This window comes from Cricetulus griseus, chromosome 2, assembly GCF_003668045.3.
Source record: "Cricetulus griseus strain 17A/GY chromosome 2, alternate assembly CriGri-PICRH-1.0, whole genome shotgun sequence".
NCBI classification, from domain to species: domain Eukaryota; kingdom Metazoa; phylum Chordata; class Mammalia; order Rodentia; family Cricetidae; genus Cricetulus; species Cricetulus griseus.
In genome coordinates this window covers 141342121-141366135 of record NC_048595.1, presented here as the reverse complement: position 1 = coordinate 141366135, position 24015 = coordinate 141342121, and the positions used below count along the sequence as shown (strand labels likewise).

General features: G+C 37.0%; 1 long non-coding RNA gene across 4 annotated transcripts in view; it reads left to right on the top strand.

Moving 5' to 3' along the window:
- Nucleotides 1–19885, top strand: part of LOC113833786 — a 58883-nt gene extending 38998 nt beyond the window's left edge. For 3 of the 4 annotated variants that reach the window (XR_003481915.2, XR_003481916.2, XR_003481917.2), the window contains 2 exons: nt 12180–12477; nt 18907–19885. This is a non-coding gene — a long non-coding RNA (uncharacterized LOC113833786). The remainder of the gene's footprint in view (nt 1–12179; nt 12478–18906) is intronic. The other variant, XR_003481918.2, reaches the window with a different exon arrangement.
- The last annotated feature ends 4130 nt before the right edge of the window (nt 19886–24015 follow it).

The following is a 24015-nucleotide window of genomic DNA, read 5'->3' as shown; positions in this document are numbered from 1 at the left end:
TTCTTTATTCTTCCTTTCTGGAGAGGGAGATCCATATACAACTTTTGTACCAATTAAAACTTGTTAATGACTAAACACTGCAATTGATTAGTCTTTGTATGTTTACAGCTCACTTTAATTGCTGAAAAACGCCATTTGTCAGCTTCATGTTCTATTGACAATGCTATTGACTTATCTGAATTTGGCTTTGTTTTGTCTCTCGTACATAAAACTCACATATGCAGTTCAAATGGGAAATGACTGTATTGATTTCCTTAACTTGAGCCGAAATGCTAAAGATTTTTGGATAAGCTTTCTCATTACTTAAGCCAAAATCAATAAGAAAGAGCATCTTTTAATGAAAGAGCAGTTTGAGCAACGTACTTCAGAAATAGGGTCCTGTTCATTCTTTGCTTTACAAATCGATCTCCTAGGTTCCTTAAGTGAGGTCCAATTGGTTGACATTGTGGTTTGTCTTTGTGTGTAAACTTGGAGCTTCAGAAAAGAAAAGCTGAGCTATGTAGACAGTAGAAGGAACATTCCCCTTCTGAAAGAAGTTGTCTCCTACCAGGTGAAAAAGACAGCTGGCAACATGAGTTACAAACATAGCAACCCTGTTTTACATGCTTTAAGTTTATGCTGAGGTATTTTATGATTGCAACTCCATTTCTTCATTATCTTATCTTCTTAAGAATTCTCTCTGTAATTCATATGTATTTATTCCATGTTTCAGCAGTTTTAATATTAGCTTGTATTTACATAAATATTTTTGCATGATGGCGAAGTTTATGTAATGAAAAATAACATAGAAATATCAGTCCACTTAAAATAGGCACTTTTGTATGAGTGATATGTTATCTTCGTGTGTGTGTGTGTGTGTGTGTGTGTGTGTGTGTGTGTGCATGTGTAATATCTCATCTTCACGAAGATAAGCATAGAAAATGCATGAAACATGTAATATTCCTGTTTGAAGGAACAGCAGGAAGAACTGAACACATAAAACAAGTGCCGACAGGTCAGACGTCAGGTACTGTACTGCGATACCATTAACTCCACGAACTACATAAATTAAGCTGATTATGCCTTCACTTAATTAACTGACAATGACCTATTGATGCACAGGCCATGTGAGCTAGAGACCGCCTGCTGCACTGTACTTAATTTATTGGTTTTCAATTAGTTCTTTGCTTCCTTGTGATTGTTGAGGAAAAAAGGCCATTTACATCTGTGTCTTGTGGTATGCTTTTATGCACAGTGGGCTTATATTTAAACCTCTGTTCTCAGGCATTATTATTATTAAGGATGCTAAAGTTTGTGTGATACTTTTTTTTTTTGTACTTCCATAAAAGTTTTATTTATCTTCACAACAACCCTGTGAGGTAGGGTGATCAGGGCATTTGAAGATGAGAAAACTAAATCTACATTACTTGTTCATGGCTATACTGCATACTAAATAAGTACAAATTAAATTGAGATTTTTAAATGTCCACGACTTCATATTGATTCATGTAGAAATAAGTAGAGAGAATATTAACTCCCCCTACCTTAATGCCAAAAGGACACTACCTTGAAAAATTCCATGTCAAAAGATGAAAAGTAGCATGTGAATACTTGTTTTTAAATTGCTTCATAGAATTTGATTTCTGATGGAATAAATATGCAGATTAATTCTCATGATACAAAATGCTATTTTCTTAAGCATAAGAGACAATCAAAGGTCAGAACAGTATAGGTGTAGATGTACAAAATACTATTAAGTGAGATTTATAATGGTCTTATATTCATTTCAAGTGTCTTGCTTTATTAAATTTTTAAAAAAATTCACCAAAATTGCTGAAAAATATATTTTTATTAAGGAAGTTCTTAGACAAACTTTACAGGTTTTACTGTTTTCTGTATTCAGGAGTTTTTCTTAAATGTAAGGATTATACTCTTAGCTGCAATTCTGAAATTTTTACGGTAAGTAAAGCTTATTGCATTCAACATACTTTCAGGACAAATTTTCCTTCAGATTTTGACATTACTGGTCCAGGTACAATAATATGTATTCCACCTTACTATGTTGCCATCCTCTCTGGAGATTGCATAATCTACTATTGTAAAGATAATTATTGGTCATTCTTAATGTAAATAAAGTAAATAAAATATAAAGATAAAATGTCAGCCTGATGTGGTAAGCCATTCATCTTTTTCAATCTCAGGTTTGCATTTGGGAATAGATTTAGCAGTGGAGCCTTACTTCTGAGCTCCATTTAGGACTGTCAGTTCTCATCTTTATTTGGTATACATGTTGCTTGTTTAGGAAGTTCAGAAGAGATAAATATTACCATGAACTGGGGAAGTTAGGAATGGGTTAAAGACTTAATTGATCATGTAATCCACATGGGTAGCACTGTATTATCTTCATGCATAAATTCCATTGCAAATACAATATGCATATGCCCTACTATTAGCAGAAGAATTTTAAATCTATTTCAAATGTAACAGTGGTTTAGTTTTGTGTTTGTTATTTTCCTACTTTAAACTTTTTTTCTACAGGAGGAACAACAGAGAGAAAAAAATAACATGGGTTAAGTGACTTGAAAGGGGAAATGGAAATAAAATAGGAGATGGTTTTTAATTAGGGTGGGTTGAGAAACAGCAATGTAAAAGACAGAGGGAGGAAGAAAAAATAATAGTAAAGATGTTGGAAAAAGGTCATAAAGAAATATATTATTATTTATCTACCAAAAATTACACACCATGTATATGGTTGTATAGTCACAGTATAAATGGTATCTTATGAATCCTAGTTCTTCCCAAAGAGCCATAGACTAACAGAAAACACAACATGACTGAGAAGTCCCCATTTAAATTGTTGGTCAGAATTTTCCAGGGGAATCCCTTACCTGCAATAGCCATTGCCCATGTTGCATTCCAGAAGTCAAAGGAAAATCACTACTGTTAAACATACCATGTACTGTAGATAAACAGTCTCAAGGGATTGAAATACTCTGAACTGAAAACCTCCTCACTGAGGATTAGCTTTCATGGTTCTAGAAGGCACCATGCAAATGTCTATGAAAGACAAGCAATAAAAAGCATCCTTATCCTTCCTGAGCATTTTGTGGAAGTAGAAGCAGACAACCCACAGCTAATCACTGAACTGAACTGGAATCCAGTTGCAGAGAAGAACGAGTGATGAGCAAAAGGGTCCAGACAAGGTTGGTGAAACCCACAGAAACTGCTCACCTGAACAATGGGGAGCTGTTGGTCCCCAGACTGATAGCTGGGATACCAGCATGGGACTGATCCAGAGTCCCAGGAATGTGGATTTCAATGAGGAAGCCTCAGAAATCTACGGGACCTCCTGTAGTAGTTCAATACTTTTCCCTAGCATAGGTGTAGAATTTGGGAGCCAAATCCAAATAGAGGCATACTCCCTGAGCCAAGACACAAGGGGGTGGGCCTAGGCCCTATCCCAAAGGATATGATAGACTCTGGTGACCCCCTATGGAAGGCCTCACCCTCCCTGGGGAGCAGAAAGGATATATGATAGGTAGGGTTTTAGCTTGTAGGGGGGTGGTAGGGAAGGAGGTGATGGAGTGGGAACTGGGAGTGACATGTAAAACAATCTTGTTTCTAATTTAAAATTTAAAAAGATGAAAAAAGTACTACCCAGATATGATGCCTGTGACTGAAAACAATAAACAGCATTGCATGATATCCATAATGTCACAATAGTGGCACACATGCCTTTGTTGTAACCAGTAGCTCTCTAAGTGGACTTAAAACTTGCTCAGCAAGTTTTATGATCATACCTAGTACTAGACACCTAGTCAAGTATCCTGAGTTATTGAAGACATGATCTTCATGAGGAGAACATACATCTACCATTTTACTTAACCAGTATAATCCAAAACTAAATTCTCAATATATGCCCTTATATCCATAGATAAGTGTGGTCCTCACACTCATCAGAAAAACATTGTCTCTTCAACCAACATAGACCTTTACAGAAATCCACAGCTTTGATCGAATTCAAAGACCAAGTGATCAGGCCATGCCCTGTCCATATAATACATCTTCTGAACATAAGATTCAGAGTTCATGGCCAAATATCAGGTGGAAACCGAAGTTTATTGTGAGATTGTGTCTTCTAGAAATGTCGGAAAAGCTCTATCCAAGAAGTCTCATCAACATGACTGCCTAAACAAAAACTAAACAATGAATATACCAATAGCCTTTCTGATGTGGAAGAGGGAAATCTCACTGGGCCTCAACCCTCTACAAACAACTAGTGGCAGTTAAGAAATGGGGGAGAATTGTCTTCTCCTAGGAAAAATTCCCAGATTAGTTATCGAATAACAAAAGGTCAGCCATGAAATTACTTATCTATATCTAATTTATTTGTGCATCTGTATCTATCTATATCTATCTCCATATCTATACACATGCACACACACAGATATATATATATATGTATATATATATACATATATATATATATGCAGGTAACAGCAAGATATATTTATATACTTAGGAATACATATATATATATATATAATATACTTGTAATATATAGTACATATATAGACACATATATACATATGTAATAACATATGTATATATTTTAAGAAATAAAAGCCATGAATTTGATAAAAAGAACAAGAAAGATAATGGGAATGGTTGGATGGAGAAAAGTAAAAAGGGAAAATTTTTTCTATTACATTTTAATTTTAAAAAATTAATTTGTTATTTTAGTAATTTTCATTAAAAATATGACTGGACAAATTAAACTATCATTTTTGCCTATACTTTCATTTAATCATAAAATTTATAAATTAAGGAATAGAGGAGGGAAACAAAATGTTGTTTAGAAATATCAAAAAGCTGGGATGTTGTTTGGAAATAGAAAACAACTACAGCCTCTTGAAAATGAATTAAAATTTATAATCCTCACTCTAGTTAATAAGCCAGCACATAGTTTCATTCAGTAGTTTATATCAGGTTAGTTTTTAATAGTCTCTCATGCTGCTCAAATTGGCCTCCAACTTGCTATATAGCTGAAAGTAACCCTGAACTTCTATCCTCCTGCCACCAAACTGCTCAGTGATGGACATATGTCACCACACCAAATTCATGTGGAGCTGAGAATCAGACGCAGGGCATCATGAACATGTAGTCTTAGAGAGAACCTCAGCAAATGAGTCCTACTGCCATCCCCAAGTATAAATATTCTAGGCACCACAGATGTGCTCTTTATGGCTCTCTCTCTCTCTCTCTCTCTCTCTCTCTCTCTCTCTCTCTCTCTCTAACTGTCTCTCTCCCTCCCTCCTGTGTGTGTGCAAGTGTGTGTGCCTGTGTGTGTGTGCCTGTGTGTGTGTGTGTGTGTGTGTGTGTGTGTGTGTTAGTGTATACACAGGCAGGACTGCAGTACTTTAGGGAAAGTTTTGGAACTTTGAATTTGGAAGGTATCCAGCATGTATGAAAGTCTGAGAAGGGTAAGAGTTAAAGGAATGAATATAGGATAAAAAGAAGGGACTCAAGGAAAGGCTATGATCACACTTAAATATTAAGGAGTCAAAGAGATGAAGAATTGGGAAAGCAACTGAATACTTCAGGTAGCCAGAAGACACTTAGGAACAAGGCAGTTTGGAAGCCAAGTGCAGGTGAATTTCCAGGAGAAATCACGATTCAGGCCTGCATTCAGCACTGGTACTGAGATGAGGGTAATAATTGACAGTTAAACTCTTAGCAATGCAGAAGGCACTTTTGATGATGAGTGAAATGTAAGCATCACAGTGGGAGTGTAAGCATTACAGCTCATATGGAAAGGTATCCTAGAAATCAGGAGCCAAAGAATAGCATAAAGCCACACCACACAACAAACCTCACACAAGAGATTTATTGGGGAAAATAAAAAAAAACAGGAGGGTAGCTGCCTTTTCTCAGGAGAGAAACAGCAACAAATTGAACAGGATGCAGGTATTATATAGAATTTCTTGGGAAGAGGGTGGAACTTTTCAGGGTGGAGCTTCTAGGGCAGAGATTGCTGGGATTTCAAGTCTAGAGATTGGGCTTTTTACTCTGTAGGGTGGGTTCAGGAGTTAGGTCAGTTAGAGTGTTCTGTGGGTGGAAACTAGCAGTTGGAGGTGCTCAGGGGAGGGGACAGACCATTTGTGTGGTTCAAGAGGGTTATATTCACCACTTTTTAAAATTATTGATAAACAATCAGGCCATCAGAATGGGGGTTATCGTTAGACTACTTCCTGTTGAATTGGGACATCACAATCCTTTGGGTGAACTTGATCTTTACCATCAGGGTATAATTGGAAGTTGCTGTCCTCTGTCTCTGTAGTTAGGGTCCAGTAATCCTGTAATATCAACTGATCAAAAGTCTGGTTAGAAATCTTTTGAATCTATTGTTGACAAAATCTAGACAAGAGGTATATAAGGCAGGAAACCGCTAGTAGGATTAAGAGAAGGATCAGAAAGGGGGTTAAGAAGGTCAGTATCAAATTTCATATTGGACTGTCAGTGAGCCACTGTCCAGAGGCACTGAGCTGTTTATGTTTTTAGAGACCCATCTGGAGTTGTCAGATCTTGTCTTTTACTATACCTGACTGCCTGACATAGAAGCAACATTCTTCCCTGAAGAAGAGAAAAAGACCACCTCTTTCTTTTGTTAGTGAATCTAATCATCATGAATTTTGTAGCACTATGATAGCCAGTGAGTCTATGTTGCCTGGGAAGGTAAGAGTGATCTGAGACAATCACTGGAGATCCTGGATGAATTGAGAGGAAACTCAGTGGTAAAATGCTGTGGAAGTTATCAGCCCTTCCACTCCAGTGGCCATGCCAGCAATTATACCAAGGACTGCTAGAGAAAGAGTAGGATTCAATCTGCTCATTTGTTATGCAGTGCTATAAACCCTGTGAAGGTAACTGGCAAGGGCTCTTCACCAGGTACCACTTAGGTGACTCTTACATTACAAATTTGGCTACCAGTATGAGGTACATTATTGTGTGTGTACATGGAGGTGTAGCTTTAATCATAAACCCTGTTTTTATGATTTTTGTTCTCAGGATATAAATAATCATACAAAAATAGAAAAATAGCCATAGGGGTAAAGCCCCAGTGAAAGATGGATAAGAGAGTTATAGAGAACTGAAATGGCCTTTGACTGCCTGATAGAATGATTTCCCTGCTCTGTTAGGATGGGTTATTGGTTAGAGGTGTGGGGGTCTCCATATGTAAGAGTTAGTTTGGACAGGTGTAGTTAGGAATAAATAGAGGAGGAGAGAGCAAATATAGCTATAAAAGATTTTCAGATCGTTTGTGCAGTGGCAGAAGTTGCTACCATTGAAAATAAAGCATTCCAATTTAGACCACTGAATTTTACTGGGGCCAACCTGTTCTTAGTAACAGAGTGAGGTTTTCATAAAATCTAAGTCAGTGGAGAAAGAGAGAAAGGGTCACAAAATGAACATTGCTGGAGTCACAAAAGCCACAAGGGCCTAGACCAGCTGTGGAATTACACCTCTGTTTTGGGAAAGGTTTCCCTAATGTAAGTCTATCAACTCTGCTCCAGCCATGGAGGCTTTTCCTTAATCAAAGTGTTAGTTTTGCTATGCTGTGGTACAGTACCTGCAACTCTGAAAGAAAAATTGGAGAAGAGGGCAAGAAGGGGCACAATAGCCTGGTTTGGCCTAAGGAAAATGCAGGACATCAACTCCAATGGTTGAGGGATGGGGTCAAGTGAAGAGGACCATTTATAGCCTTAAAGACTGAGTGTACCTCCACCTACAAGAGATACCAGAGCGATTCTGGGTATCAGTGTTCATTTCCTCAGACTCAGGAAAATATTAACACCGGCCAAAGAGGAAACTTACCTAATGGCTGCTGGTGGATGGGATGTTGAGCAAATAGTGAGATGGCAGGTGAGTCTGTTGAGGGTGGAGATAAGGGATAGGGCCCTACTGTACTTTTGGGGAACTCAGGCACAAGCAGAGCCTATCCTAGGTTTCAACACCAAATGTCAGTATTACAGCTTGAATGGAAATAGAAAGGTGTCCTGGCAGTCAGGAGCCAAGGAATATAAGAAAGTCACACCACACAACAAACACAAGAGATTTATTGGAAGGGAAGAAAGAAAAAAATTAGAAGGATGCCCACCTCTTCACAGGATAGAAAGAACAGATTTGAGCAAAAGGCAGGACTTAAATAGAGTTTCTTGGGGAGGGAGGGTAGAACTCTTCAGGGTGAAGACTAGTGAGATTTCAAGTCCAAAGATTGGGCTTTTTACTATGTGGAGTGGCAATGGGAGTGGAGGTGGGGGTGGGTGCAACAGTTGGGAAAGTTTTATGATTGTTTTATGGATGGAATCTGGAAGTTGAAGTTCTTGAGGGAGGGGCCTAGCCAATGATATGGCTTGGGGGACTTATAGAGTGTGTGTTAGTAGGTATACCATGGTTTCAATGCATAGAAATAAAAAAGGACCTGTAAATTATTATCTGTACTATGTTTCAAGAAATTTTCATACATGGTTTTTATTACTGATCATTTTAATATCATATCTAATGAGAAGGCACTTACTGTAACCATGTATATCATTTGTGTGTTCTCCGATTTTAAAAAGTCATTAGCCGCAGTTATATTTTCATGGTGAGTTAACATGTATGGACATTTAAGAGAGAAATTTCTTGTGAATATGAGAAATTTCAGTATGTTACTGAACTGCAAATGTTTAGACAGTTTTGCATTTATCAATACAATTGTCATTATATTCATTGTCTTATATTTCCAATGTGGGAGGGATTTGTTAAGCCCTTTGAACAAGTGCACATTGTTGGAGATATGGTTTCCCAAGCTATTAAATGTGTAAAATATTCACAATTTAAAGTCCATGAACTTTGAGGAAGATGGAGTATAATATGTGCATGAATAAATGTTTTTATAGTCATTCTTCAGCTTGCTGACATTTGTACATTTAATCTCTTTAATCATAAAATATTCAAAACTTCTAAATTATAATTTTCCTAAACTTAAATCACAGCACTCTTTATTTAGGGTATTTTCACTGGCTGAAAACTTTGTAGTAAGTAGTTCAAACCTATTAATTATGAGATACTTTCCTTCTCTCCTTGTTTATACTCTGAGTCAAGCAACAGAATATTTGCACTTTTATTCTATGAATGATAATTTAATTAGATACCTTTCAGAGGTTCTAAGGTAATTGATATTTTCCACACATTAATGGCTGCATTCAATGTGTCTCTTTGGGTTAGCATCCTTTTACGATAGAGTATGGGCATTCTCCCACAGGAACAAGCAACCAGCTTAGCAAACAGAATAATTGGTACTATTCTTTTCACACACACAAAAGTAAGTTAAAACAGGATAGAGCTTTCATCATCAATTGATTCTTAGAAGTCTTTTCTTGATATTTCAGCCCCAAGGCTTATATCAAAGTTGTTTCCTTCAATGTGGAAACTTCAAGCTTCCAATTCACCAGTCCACAAACCCTGAGCTTCAAAGCAGACCTGCCCTGTGATCCACGGCTAAACACTTACTTTCTTCAAGTGATGCTTGGTGCCCTGATTCAGCACCAACATCTAAGGTTGCTGTTATGACAAGATAAATTAGGAAGCCCTACGATTACACCCTTTGGCCTCCACTGAGATCTTCCTGAACAGAAGCACTTGTCTCTGATTCCTCTTTGACACTTTATTGTTTCCATATGGCAGCCATTGCTTAGAATTCACACTTGACCAACAGACCACACTTTCCTGAGAGACTGACATATGTGGAGCCTGCTGCTTCACAAGTTAGCTGCTGGGAGTTTATGGAAACCAAAGGCTCTGCAACTGCATAATATCTTCTTTTTGGCCATCTTTCTATTTAATACCAGAGCACGTATTTTTTTATATGTAATAGTGAACACAAAAGTTTTTAAATCTTTGTTTTTTTTTTTTTTAAAAAAAACTCTGGTATTTTCTTTTTTCATCTATCAGCTTGATGGTTTTGTAGTATCTTCTTTTTATTTAAAGAAAATTTAGATTTAAAATCACCATCATTAATATCATAGTCATCACCAGTCTTATTCTTTTCCAATATCCAACTGCATTTAAACAAGAAGAAAATTAAATTATATGTACATACATACAAACATACATATATATTATTGCCTGCTCATGCAACTTCTTGTTTTCATATGATGGGAAATGTGTTACTCCAAAATATGTTCGTTTCTATCATGCTGGGGATGGAACTCAGTCACTCACATGTGCCTTACATGTGATTTTCCCTTGAGATTCATTGATCCTCTAGCATCAGATATGACACCTTGGCACCTGAGAAAATAGTAGAAGCAGGAAAGTCATTCTTACCTTCTCACTGGGTTTCTTAAAAATTTTACAAGACTTTCATTTCAGAAGTATCCTCTTTATTCCTAGACAGGAGGAATTCTTATCCCTAAAGATAAAAGGACACAGAAGAATTTTGCAAAGAGTTGCTGGTATCTGATACTTTGTTATCATAAGCTCATGTCTCCTTTTCCCAATTGTTCTTCTCTATGTCCATACATTACATCAAACCTAGCATAAACTTTCTGCAATTTCACCAGTATCTTTTGGTCTTATTTTTATTATGCTTCTTCTCTCACAAAAATGTTTATTCCATAAATTCACATGCTTTTGTGTTAATAAATTCTTATAATAGGGGTAGCAAACTTGAATATGATAAGGTAATACATGAGCAAAATCATTTCTTCTTCTTTATGCAGTCCACCTATCAATTTGAAATACCAAATAGAAGCTTATAATCCACTTAATTTTTCTACCACACACTATTTAAAAGCAAGCAATAATTTGGAAATATTGTGCCATTGCTAGTTTAAGGTACCAATAACACTTAAGAAATTGGAAATTTCTTAACTTCAAGCACAACAGGATTGTTCTGCCTTTATATGGATCTTAATCTTTAAATTTTGTATTTATATATGAATATTTTGCCTGAATGTTTGTCTTTGTACCACATGTATGCAGTACCTAGAGAGCCAAGGAGAGAGTGTTAGAGCATATATGTTTTAGTTAGGGTTTCTGTTTCTATGACGAGACACCATGGCCAAGGCAACTCTTATAAGGAAAATATTTAATTGGGATGTCTTTCTTACCAATTCAAAGATTCAGTTCATTATCATGAGAGGGAGCATGGAGGCAAGTAGGAAGATGTGGTGCTGGAGCTGAGAGTACTATATCTTGCAGGCAACAGGAAGTCGACTGAGATGCCGAGCAGTATCCTGAACATAAAAATCTTCCAAGCCCACCCCCACAAGGACACACTTCTTCCAACAATACCACACCTACTCTAACAAGGCCATGCCTCCCAATAGTGGCACTCCCTATGAGATTACAGGGGTCAATCAATTTCTAACTAGCACACCATGGAACTAGTTACAGATGTTCATGAGAGACCACATCATGCTGGGAACTGAACATGGGACCTCAGAAGAATAGTAAATACTCTTTACCCCCAAGCTTGTTTTCTAGTCCCTACTTGAAGTTTTAAAGTAATTGTCCTGCCACATAAAGAGAGCCAAAAGTTCTTATCTACCACGTCTAACTTAGTGCTTGTTATAAAGTCTGCTATCTGTCACTGTGTTAAATCTCAGATGTATCTTTAGTAGGGAAGAACAATGCCTTTTCCTGTATTCTCAATGAATCCCCTGGAATTTGGTGTTGAGCTCAGATTAACTTAGTGGTATATATGTTTTGAACCCAAATAAAGAATTTTCTTGGCTAAAATGAGCAAACATTCTAAATCTTGGATTTTGGTAACTCACATAGCCACAGATACATTTATTTCTTCCAAGAAAAAACACATCCTATTAAAACAAAGTCTATAATAAATGCTGGTGAGACCAGCTTTATCCATTCCAGCTCAAGAATGTTGATTAAAATCTTTAGGTTGGATTTGCTTACCTCAGTTTCTAATAGAAAGTATTCACAGAGGAGGCAAATCATGGTAAGGGTGGTATCAACTTCACAGTTCATAAAAATAAATAGTAACTGGTTTCAGTGAATATTTGTGTCTCTTTATCGTGAAAAAAGCTATTAAATACCAGGGTCATGTGTGCATTGTTGTGTTTTCCATGGACATCACATTCCTCTAGCACTTGCCTGTAGCTTACATTGTTTCTTTTTTATCTTTATTCTAGAAAATTTCAAATCTGTGTTCAATGAAACCTCAACATATTTGCCCCTTTACTTTCTCCCATCCCCCTATCAATAGACCTCACTCTAGAACTCATGCCTTTCCACTAAGTCCACTTAGTGGGGTCGGTATGTGTATGAGTATAGCTTTATCCACGGGAGCATGGGAAAGCTACCAGGAGGCAAGTTCTCAAAGAAGAGTTACCCTACCATCTCCACAAAAGTCAACTGCTAACATCTTGTCAGTAAAGAATGCTACCCAGAGATGATCCAGTCCATCTATGCCGGCTTGATAGTGTGCAGGTAACTGCAGCTTCAATGAGCTCATGGGTGCAATAGTGATGGCATATTTTAGAAGGCACCGCTTCAGAGAAAACCTCTCCATCTTCCTGCTCTTATATTTTTTTTCTATATCCTGTTCTATCATACTACCTGGGCCCTTCAGGGAAGGAACTAATATACTGATTCTACACTTTGAGTAGTTATGCATCTTTCTGTTGACTGATACACAGGGCACAAAGAAGTTTCTCTGACCAAGTTTGAAAGGAATGTATGTTTATGGCTATAAATATAAATAAATATCTAGAAGCCTCTATAATGGTGTGGCCATTTAACGAAACAATAGCAGGTTCCATCCTTGACCTAAAAACCTTCTACACTTGGCCCAGCCAAAAGATTTTATCTGTATTAAATAACATGCATCAGATTCCTTTCTACTGGGTCAGGCCTAAGATCCAATCAGAAACTAGATGGCAGTTGACTGACAGTTCTGTATGACAATGTGCATTGTCCTGCTCTGGATCCAGACATTCATGTCTTTCTCTTTCAGCATCATGTATAGTACCTTCTAGCATTAATAGGTACTTATAGTACCTACTAATAAAGTAGACAATGGGAAAGAATTTTCTAGTTGGTGTGAGATTGGTTTCTGTATGTGCTATAGCCAGTGTGTGATATCTTCAGCAATAGGTCCTTACTATGTAGTTACAGAGTGTAATCAAGGCAATAGACTGGGGTGATTTTTAAAACTCTTGGACCTACTTATAACTCTCAGAGAGATACTCCATACCTCACATTGCTATTTTCACCTAATAACTAGTATATTCTGAGAGTATCTTGTCTACCCACATTGAGTATTTCAGCTTAAACTCTCCAGTTTTGTTTTTAAAATTGCATTTCAAAATTAGTTTATCAACTAGTGGGATTGCATAAGGCTTTTTGTATGTAGCTTTATATTAGTAAACACACTTACTATTTACTCCCCTACCCATCTGCAATCCCTAACACTTGAACTCCTTCTATTTCCCTCAATTGTCTATTTATTTATTAAACAATTCTTTCTTTTAGCTTTATTTTAACTGCATTGTGAGATAGTAGGCATCCATATAGTATTTCATACACCCTCCATCCCTTTGCTTCTCCATATTCCCATGTCCTTCCCTTTCTGCCGAAGTATTGCAACTTTCTACTACCATTTCACATGTAAAATATTATCTATCTTCCTTTAGTATGACTGTCCAAAAAACAATCAAACAAAACCAAAAACAACGTGGCATTTCCTTGTCTCAAGTCGTGCTCTAAATTAGCACACAAAGGTTTGAGACTAGGGCCTGCAAATGAGAAAAACATCTTTTGTCTTTTGATGGCAGGTACTTCCTCACTCAGTTTAGATCCCAGTTCTACACATTTACTAGCAAACTTCATTTTTCTTTAAAGTTTCAGAGTATTCCATAGTGTACATGTACCATATTGTCTTTTCTTTTTTCTCTTTCTAAGATATTTTTATTAATTTTTAAAATTTAAATTAAAGACCATCATATTTTACATACTAATCCCAGTTCCCTCTCCTTCCTGTCTTCCCACCTCCCCCAACCATCTCCCAATCCCACCCCTTTCATATACTCTGCAGAGAGGGCAAGTCTTCCCCTGGGGGAATCATCAAATTCTATCATATCATTTGAGTCAGGACCATTGTCCTCCACCCTCCTTCTCAGAGGGTGGAGAGGCTTAGAGATTTAAGAATCTAAGCAATAGTGGAGAGGCTACCTTAAACATCCTTCCCCTATAATGAGATTAATGACTACCTTAAATGCCACCATAGAGCCTTCACCCAGTAGCTGATGGAAGCCAGCATTCACAGCTACACACTGAGCCAAACTCCTGGAATCCAGTTGTAGAGAGGGAGGAGTGATGAACAAATGGATCAAGACCATGCTGGAGAAACGCACAGAAACAGCTGACCTGAGCAAGTGGGAGCTCATGGACTCCAGACTGATAGTTGGGAAATCTGCATAAGACTCAACTCGGCCCCCTGAATGTGGGTGTCAGTTGGGGGGCTTAGGCAGTCTATCAGTCTGCTGGCAGTGGAACCAGTATTTATCCATATTGCATGAACTGGTTTTTAGGAGCCCACATTGTTATTACTCACCTGTCTTTTACACAATCAGGTATTATTCTGATGGGCCTGTCTTTATAGATGATTTCACTCTTTAGTCTTTTATCTTTCAAAACCAGGTTGTTCTTGAATTAATACAGAGCTGCCTGCCTCTGCCTCCTTCATGCATAATGAATAAAAGCATGTAATAACACTCCCGGTCCACTAAATCCTTTGTCTGGAAGTTAGTCTGAATCATCACTAGAAGCCATAGGATCAGTAATTTTGTGGAAGACATGATATCCTGGCTTTTCATATTGCTTTTTTTTCTTCACTGGTACTTGTGCAACCAGACTTAGTTTGTTGGATGAGTGTTTCTTTCTTTTGAGTTGCTGTTTTTTAATAGCCAAGTCCTCCTTTTAATTTCAATGATGTTTGCAGTGTTCAGGAGAAGAGGAAGCCAAAACAGGGAAAGGAATAATGTCCCTCTGTGGGATTAGGATTTAGGGTTGGATGCTGTGTCTCTAGTCTTCCCCTGAGTGTCAAGTGTTGTACTATTCCTATATCATTTTAACCTCCTTCCTGGGTCTTTATCTTTTTCTGTGAGTTCTGGACCTCCCCATGCAAATGTAGTCCTTACTCAGAGTCATTTCCAGTTTCTGCCCTGGCTCTCCAGCCTTCACTCAAGTGGTTTCCAATGTGCAATTTCCACACACTGATGATCCTAACCTGGAGCAAGACTCCATTCCTACCAAGTGTCCATTAATCATACATTACCTTGGTGACTCAGACTTCTCCAGTTTAACCATGTCATTTTCATTGACTTGTAGGTAGCAGATTAGTCAGAGACATGGAAGTTACTATGTGCTCACAAAATACTTCCATCCGAGATCAAAGAACCACACAGATAGACCTGTCTTAAGGACAGCTCTGATGGGACAAATAACCAGGCTTTTAACACATTTTTATCTGTTCTATTATCCAACAACTAATGTTAGACGTGTGTGTGTGTGAGTGTGTGTGTGTGTATGTGCTTGTGTGTGTGTGTGTGTGTGTGTGTGTGTGTGTGTGTGTGTGTGTGTGTGTGTGTACACACACACACACACACACACACACACACACACACACACACACACACACACACGCAGACACACTTAAACTCATATGCCACATACATATGCACACATATACTCACACATTTTTTTCCTTGCTATGTACCTCAGTATGACCTTGAACTCACTAAGTCAGGATCCTCCTACTCAGCCTTCTAAGTGCTAGGAATACTGGCCCTTGTACCATGCTTGGTCTGTGTTTTGCATCATGTTATACATTATTAATTTCACATAATTGTATTAACAAATACCTAAAAAAAAACTTTGTTCATGCTTTGTTTTCATAAACCATGGTCATATAGTTATGGAAACTTTGATTGCTTTAGTCAGGATTCCTATTGCTGTGGTAAAATACAATGACTAAAGGTAACCAGGGAGGAAAGTTTTCATGTCACCTTAATGCTTATAAATCCATGATCAAGGGTAGTGAGGCATGAACTCAGGGAAGGAAACCTGAGGCAGAATCAGGGTCAGGTCTGTAGAGGAGTAGTGTTTATTGGCTTGCTTAGACTGCTTTCTTATAACATTTAAGATGACCAGCCACTGGTGGCACTACCTATAGTGAACTCCCATATAAACCATCAATTAGGAAAATGCACTGGAGGCTTTCCAACATGCCAATCTGATAGAGGCATGCACTCAGTTGAGGTTCCCACTTCCAAAAGGATTCTAGTTTGTACCAGGTTGGCATAAAACTAGCCAGCATGCAGATACAATGCAGTATTATTCAAAATGAAATATGTTAATACTTGCTACAAATATTCTATTGAAATGTCTTATACAAACATGACAAACCAGTTTGTTAATTTTCAGCTTCTAACTTCTTATGAACTTGAAATATATTTGAGATATTGTCTAACTTAATTTGTAATTCTGGAAACTGGTTAGTTTTAAAAATGATTTCCCTCTTTTCCAAAATTTATTATCAAAATATAATTTTCTCTTGACAAAAAGAAACATTAATTTTTCAATCAAAATATTCAAATAAATGATTTGAATATATATGAAAGTTTGTAGGTATGAACTCTGTAATTGAACTAAAAGTTAAGAATCCAAATAAAGATGTAAGATTTTTAAATTTTTTGATTGGAGATGTAGCTCTGAATCCATTTATGGGTAAGCTAGGCCTGGGAATTTAAAACATTTATGATTATGCCTGCCAGGGCTTTCAGTTGTCTAGGATCTTACCAGTAAATCTAAGTCAGTTAGCATACAAAATGACATTCTTCTTAGAGAACCCTAATTTCTTTAAACCGTTGAAAAAGCTTTATCATTTTCATTCATTGAAACTTAATGGAACAGACCAAGAACTGCTTTTGTTTATTATCCAACAAATGTTCTGTAGAGACTCACATGTTGGACTTGCATAAGTACATACTTGTATTTTTTTTACAACTGTCCTTTAACACTCCTTTTTTGGATTCCATTTTTTAATTCTCCTATTTATTCAAATTATTTCAATAAAAGAAAGTGCCAGCTGTGACCTTTATTGGGGAGGTAACCTGAACAATATAATTTACTAACCCCTTTCCTTTCTTTCCACTTGGAAATATTTAAACCAATATTTATTATGACATTGTATTTCAGAAGCCACCTCTTTAGTTTTATAATTGGTTACATGCTTTAATATTTGGAGTGTATTTATGACCCTTGAGTTATGAACTCATTCATTATGTATTTGGTTGAGAATGTAAGACTCATGAAGACAAAATACCTTTGTTTTGTTTTTCAAAGAACTCTAAGTATATAACTCATTGCCATGTTTAAAGTAGATCTTAATGCAAAATAGTTCTACAGAAACTACTAACAGTGGACTGGGAAAAATTTACTTTCTTTTCATAGACTTGCTGTGCTCAAAATGGCTTCAGACTTTGACCTTGATTCTTCTTCCATATAAAAGCCAAAACAACAAGCAAGACTTTTCTACATGTCATATATATTTAATTTTCAGACTTCTCATGTGTATGACTTTTAACTACACTCAACTTAATTTCAACAAAATGGACATTGATGAACTGTAACATGCTATAGGAAGAAAACGTTAATGAAAAATAGACTATCAAATTTTCACTTTGTTCTCAGATATCTTTAATCCTCTTAACCAATTATTTTATTATTCAAAAGTTGGAAAGTTTCTCTCACAGTATATGAGAATGTGTTTTGAAACCTTTGTAATCTAGCATGTGTGTGTGTGTGTGTGTGTGTGTGTGTGTGTGTGTGTGTGTGTTTGTGTGTGTGTGTGTGTGTGTGTGTACATATGTATGTTGTTAAGGATTGAACCTGGGGTTTCATGCATGCCAGACAGTCACTCTGCCACTTGGACTAAATCTCCAACAGATTTAGAAATTCTTGATAGGCTCAAATTTTAATTGACTAGGAGTATAATACAGAAGAAAAGTACATAAAGCAGGAAAAATGTAAGCAAAAAGATATGTATTATCTTTGTGGTAATCAAGTGACTAGGAGACATTCATGGTTATGGCACTGCTGTTTCTGCAGTAGCTCATCTCTAATTCCTTTGTTTGCCTCTTGCTTCTGAAACGATTTCTGAAACAAGTAGCATAGCAGCCTCATTTCCAATGTTCATTTGCATAATTGCTATCATAACTTCTTTTTATCTCCCATTAGTTTGTAACAAAAAGCTCTGAATGTTTTTATACAATTATTACATTTTACATTCATTTCAAAAGGAAACTATTTAAAAAGTTGATGATTCCTGGGCTCATTCTTATAATTATTAACCTAAGAGCAAACAGGTGTCTTTTAACAGTATGACCACTTAGAATAAATTGGACAGTAATTTGATCACTTAGTATAAAGAAGCAGATACATAACGGGCTCACTTTATCACATGCTTCAATTTGATATTAGAATATAAATTAGAAAAAATACAGGAATACTGAATAAAAATCAGCCCCATTGGCTACACTTTTACAACTGATGTATGTTGCTTTGAAATTAAAACAAAGATTAAAACAATGAGTGGAGAAGACAAGCTGTGTATTATCAATCTTGAGCAAATTCTGGTATTTTGACTTTAACGTATCTCAGAAAAACTAACAGACAAGCAAGTATCAGTCATAGTTTAATAGTGAGGTGAATATAAAATTGTGTACCAGATTTTACCTCCCCATTTGTAGTTTCTTCAGAGGTCTCTCTGTGTGTGTGTCGGGGGATGGGGGGTAAGGCACATGTGATCAACCTCAAATGTTGACTTCTAGTGCTTTCTATCTTATTTTTTTTCAGAGTCTCTTATGGAACCTGGAACTCATTGTTTTGGTGAGATAATAACAGGCCAGCAAGACCAAGGATCTTCCTTTTACCGTCCCCTCAGTGTGGCCCATGAAATACTTTGCTACCCACAGTGTTTGAGAGTAATCTGGTAATCTGTTTTGGCTAAAAGGACAGAACTGATAGAATGAATATAAATATATTACAAACAAGTTTATTAGGTTGGGTTACATGATAGTATCTGAATATTACAATGTCTGTTTCATGGTATATGACCCACTAATATCAATGTGTCACCGAAGATCTGGAAGATTCCCGGTGAGCCACTGTTCTTCTGTTCATGGTAAAAGTTCAAAAATCTTGAGTTTTATTATGAGAGAAAGAAGAGAGTAACAGCATATCTGCAGAAACAGAGTCAATAAATTTAGCATCAAGAGTCAAAGGCAATGGTGTAAAAAGAAAAGCTATTTTCCTTGTACCTCCTTTTACCTGAGCTGCCACTGGAAGGTGTCTCCCATATTTAAGATGAGTCTCTTCAGTCTAATAACCCAATCAAGAAAATTCCTCATGTTTATTCCCAAAAGTTATTTCTTTGTTGATGCCAAATTATGTTAATTAAGATTACATCACAGGATTTAAAATCAGGTCTGAGGTTGTCAAGCAAGCACTTTCCTCACTAAGATGTTTGAGCAGTTTTAAGCCATTTAAAAATTTCAGCCATGAGATGGTTTAGAGATATGACTAAAGGTGATTCATTTTAGCTGTAACATAAAAGAATATACCAGAATTTAAAATAACATAGTAGTAAATTTTGTTAGATTTGATAATATTCATATCAGGGAGGTGAAAACAGTCCATGTATAAAACATGTATGCTAAATATTTCTAAAGATTGTTTTATGAATGCAACTGTATTTCTAGTCAAAAATCAAATGCAATTGACTTTTTGTCAGTATTCACTATATAAAATAACAGCAAAAATGCAACCTCTAGAATGTATTTTGAACACTTGTTTGAATTTGTATTTGTTTCCATCATTGTATTTCAACCTACTTAGTTCATTGGAAGATGAGTATTCAATTTTAGTATTTTGAAAAGCAATTAGAATGGTAATTTTTATGACATGCCATTTATTATTTGATTTATGTGTTTTATCTAACCCTCAAGAAACAGTAGAATGTTTTTAGCACACTTTTGTAAAGTTGAGAATGATTACAGATGTAGACTTTAGGTTAGTGTTTGAAGGTATTATTCCCAGTATATGAAAAAGCCAAGACAAACTCTCAACTCAGGCCTAATGATTGTAGGGGACCTACTGGTTCCATTCTAGTATATCAGATATTATCTCTGAGCAACAACATTGTTTATGAAATAAATATGCCTAATCCTATGGTATATTATCTATCAGAACAAAAAACACAGAGTATATCCTGAACAGCAAGAGCACACTTGAGAGTGCTTTGCAAATAGCATCACCCTTTAATCCAAAACAAAACAACAGTCACTTTCTTGTCCCATAGTTTATTTAAAGATGCAAAGACAGTGTGCTATAGGCTACTTTCCTCCAGTTGATAATGTATGTAAAGCCATACTTTTGTCTTTTATGGGTTCAGAAATCAAGCAAGTTGTGTTCATGGTAACACATTTTATCAGTTCTCATACTCATATTCCACTAAAAATTTCTTCTTCTTCTTCTTCTTCTTCTTCTTCTTCTTCTTCTTCTTCTTCTTCTTCTTCTTCTTCTTCTTCTTCTTCTTCCTCCTCCTCCTCCTCCTCCTCCTCCTCCTCCTCCTCTTCTTCCTCCTCCTCCTCCTTCTTCTTCTTCTCCTCCTCCTCCTCCTTCTCTTCTTCCTCCTCCTCCTCCTCTTCCTTCTCCTCCTTCTCCCAACACATTTGGACTCAACTGGTGTGTTTTCTTCTTTTCAAATGAAGAATATTCTACTGTGAGACACACAATGGTTACCTGAAAATGGAAGGGGAGACTGCTACATGTAGGCATTGTTATATAGTTTTGTCATCAAATTTCCAGGAAAAGTGGTGGATTTCCACTGGTTAGCATAAACAGTTGTAAGTTAAAAGACACTGTTAATAAAGAGTGGGTTATGTCTAGGATGGTGATGATTCCTTGGGAGACTTTCTTCTCCTGTAACTTGTGGTTCAAATAGAGAAAACATTACAATTGTCCAACCTGGTCAGTAATGAAGCAATGCAAACTATTCAGACAGTATTAAAAGTATGAGACATCTCATAGTGGAAAAAAAGTGTAGAAGACATCTCAGCAAGTGTGGAACTTGGATCAGCTGTGGGCCCAAGAGAGCAACATAGTGGATGAAGTTAGTTATCACCTTCCAAGTATGTTATTAAATACAGAAACAAGAATTATAACAATCAAGCAATTTTTGGATATATTAGTATATAAATTAACCAGTATTTTACTTTGCAGTTTTAATTCTTCTGATAACATCAGATTATTTATTCTAGATATTCAAAGATGCAATATTTAATACCAAATGGGAACTATGACTTGGTGAGGAAAAGTGACATCAACTGAGAAAGTCTAGAATAATTTTGGTTTCATATTGTGCAAGGTTGTCATATAAACTTACTACTATCTTTACAAATTTGTTTTGGTCATAGGTGATATGTTTGGATGCCTATCTGTTAAAGGGCAAATTGTAATAGTCTTAGAAAATGTGAGTAAGCTTATCTACATTCTTGCTTGACATTTTATTCTGTTAAAGTTTGCTCAGATTTTGAGAGGCTATATAGAAATTATGGGAGAGACATCAGTAATGCCAAACAACCCCACCACCTGACTGTGGGTCATGTGTCCATCTCCATGGACCCCCCAGTTCATGTACAAAACTCAGGATTATACTTCTAACCCCACACACAATCTTATCCCACATTTACCTGCCAAATGTCATACCCTCAATTCTAATCAGAAAGCTCTGAACCACACCACCATCATTCTACACCCATCCATGCAGAACACACATGGAAACATCTCTGAAATGAAATTGGAGACTCACACCACATGCTCCAACCATCCCTGTGACCCAAGGACTGCCACTCTTCATTGAAGGATACACCAGTAATCCTACCTACCCATAACATCTGCTCCAGCTCCTGGTGTCTCATTCCTGTCTTCCTTTGCCTGCTCTGGAATTTCTGTTGAGATAGAACTACTATAATCTTCAAAGTAGAAATGATCTAAAGCACCAGGATCATAACCAAGAAGATGTTTCTATCTTTTTTTCCATTTTTTTAATAGGAAAGAAAATTATTTTACATGACAATCCCAGGTCCCTCTCCTTCCCCTACTCCCCTCCTCCTCTGCTACCTCCAACTAATGCCCTACCCATCCTATACCCTTTCTGCTCCCCAGGGAGGGTGAGGCCTTCCATAGGGGGTCTTAAAAGTCTGTCATATTCTTTGGGATAAGGCCTAGGCCAACCACCTTGTGTCTAGGCTCAGGAAGTATCCCTTCATGTGGGATGGGCTTCTAAAGTCCATTCCTGTGGTAGTGATAAGTACTGATCCCCTACAAGAGGCCCCATAGATTTCCAAGGTCTCCTCACTGACACCAATATTCAGGAGGTCTGGATCAGTACCATGCTGCTTTCCAAGCTATCAGTTTGGGGACCAAGAGTTTTCTCTTGTTCAGGTCAGATGTTTCTGTGGGTTTCACCAGCCTGGTATGGACCACTTTGCCAATAAGTCCCCCTTCTCTGCATCTGGATTTCACTTCAGTTCAAGGTTTAGTTTTGGGTGTCTGCTTCTACTTCCACCAGCTGCTAGATGAAGGCTATACAATGTCATATGAATTAGTCAACAATCTCATTATCAGGAGAGGGCATTTACAGTTGCTTAGATTGTTAGTTGGGGTCAACTATGTAGCTCTCCAGACATTTCCCTAGTGCCTGATTTCTCTTTGAACCTATAATGTCTCCCTCTATTACATTATTTCTTATCTTTCTCTCTTCTGTTCTTCCCAAAACTCAACCTCCTTGTCCCAGCATGTCTTCCTCACCCCTCCTCTTCTCCCCTTCTCATTCTCCTAGTTCCCTCTCCTCTCCTGCCATGCTCCCAATTTCCTCAGGAGATCTAGTCCCTTTCCCCTTCTCCAGGGAACCATGTATGTCTCTTAGGGTCCTCTTGTTTACCAGCCTCTCAGGCAGCCTGGGCTGCAGGCTGGCAATCCTTTACTCTATGTCTAAAATCCACATATGAGTGAATACATACAATGCCTGACTTTTTGTGACTGGGTTACTCAGAATGGTTTCTTCTAGTTCCATACATTTGCCTGCTAATTTCAAGATTACATTGACTTTTTTTCCCTGCTGATTAGTACTCCATTGTGTAAATGTACCACTTTTTTTTTTCTATCCATTATAAAGTTGAAGGACATCTAGGTTTTTTCCAGGTTCTGGCTATTACAAATAATGCTGCTATGAACATATTGAACAGATGTCAGTGCTGTAGGAATGTACTTCTTTTGGGTATATGCCTAAAAGTGGAATTGCTGGATCTTGTGGTAGACTGATTCCAACTTTCCTGAGGAATCAGCACACAGATTTCCAAAGTGGCTGTATGAGTTGACATTCCCACCAGCAGTGAAGGAGTGTTCCCCTTTCTCCAAAACCTCTCCAACATAAACTGTCATTGGTGTTTTTGATTTTAGCTATTGTCACAGGTGTAAGATATTATCTCAGTGTTGTTTTGATTTGCATTTCCCTGATGGCTAAGGATGTTGAACATTTCTTATGTGTCTTTCAGCCATTTTAGATTCCTCTGTTGAGAATTGTCTATTGAGTTCTCTACCCCACTTTTTAATTGGATTATTTGGTGTTTTGGAGACTAGCTTCTTGAGTTCTTTGAATATTTTGGAGATCAGTAATCTGTAGGATGTGGGTTTGGTTAATATCTTTTCCCAATCTGTGAGCTGTTGTTTTGTCTTGTTGACTGTGTCCTTTGCCTTACAGATGCTTCTCAGTTTCAGGAGGTTTCCTATTTATTAATTGTGGATCTCAGTGTCTGTGCTATTGATGTTATATTCAGGAAGCAGTCTGCTGTGCCAATTCATTCAAGGGTATTTCCTAATTTCTCTTCTAATAAGCTCAGT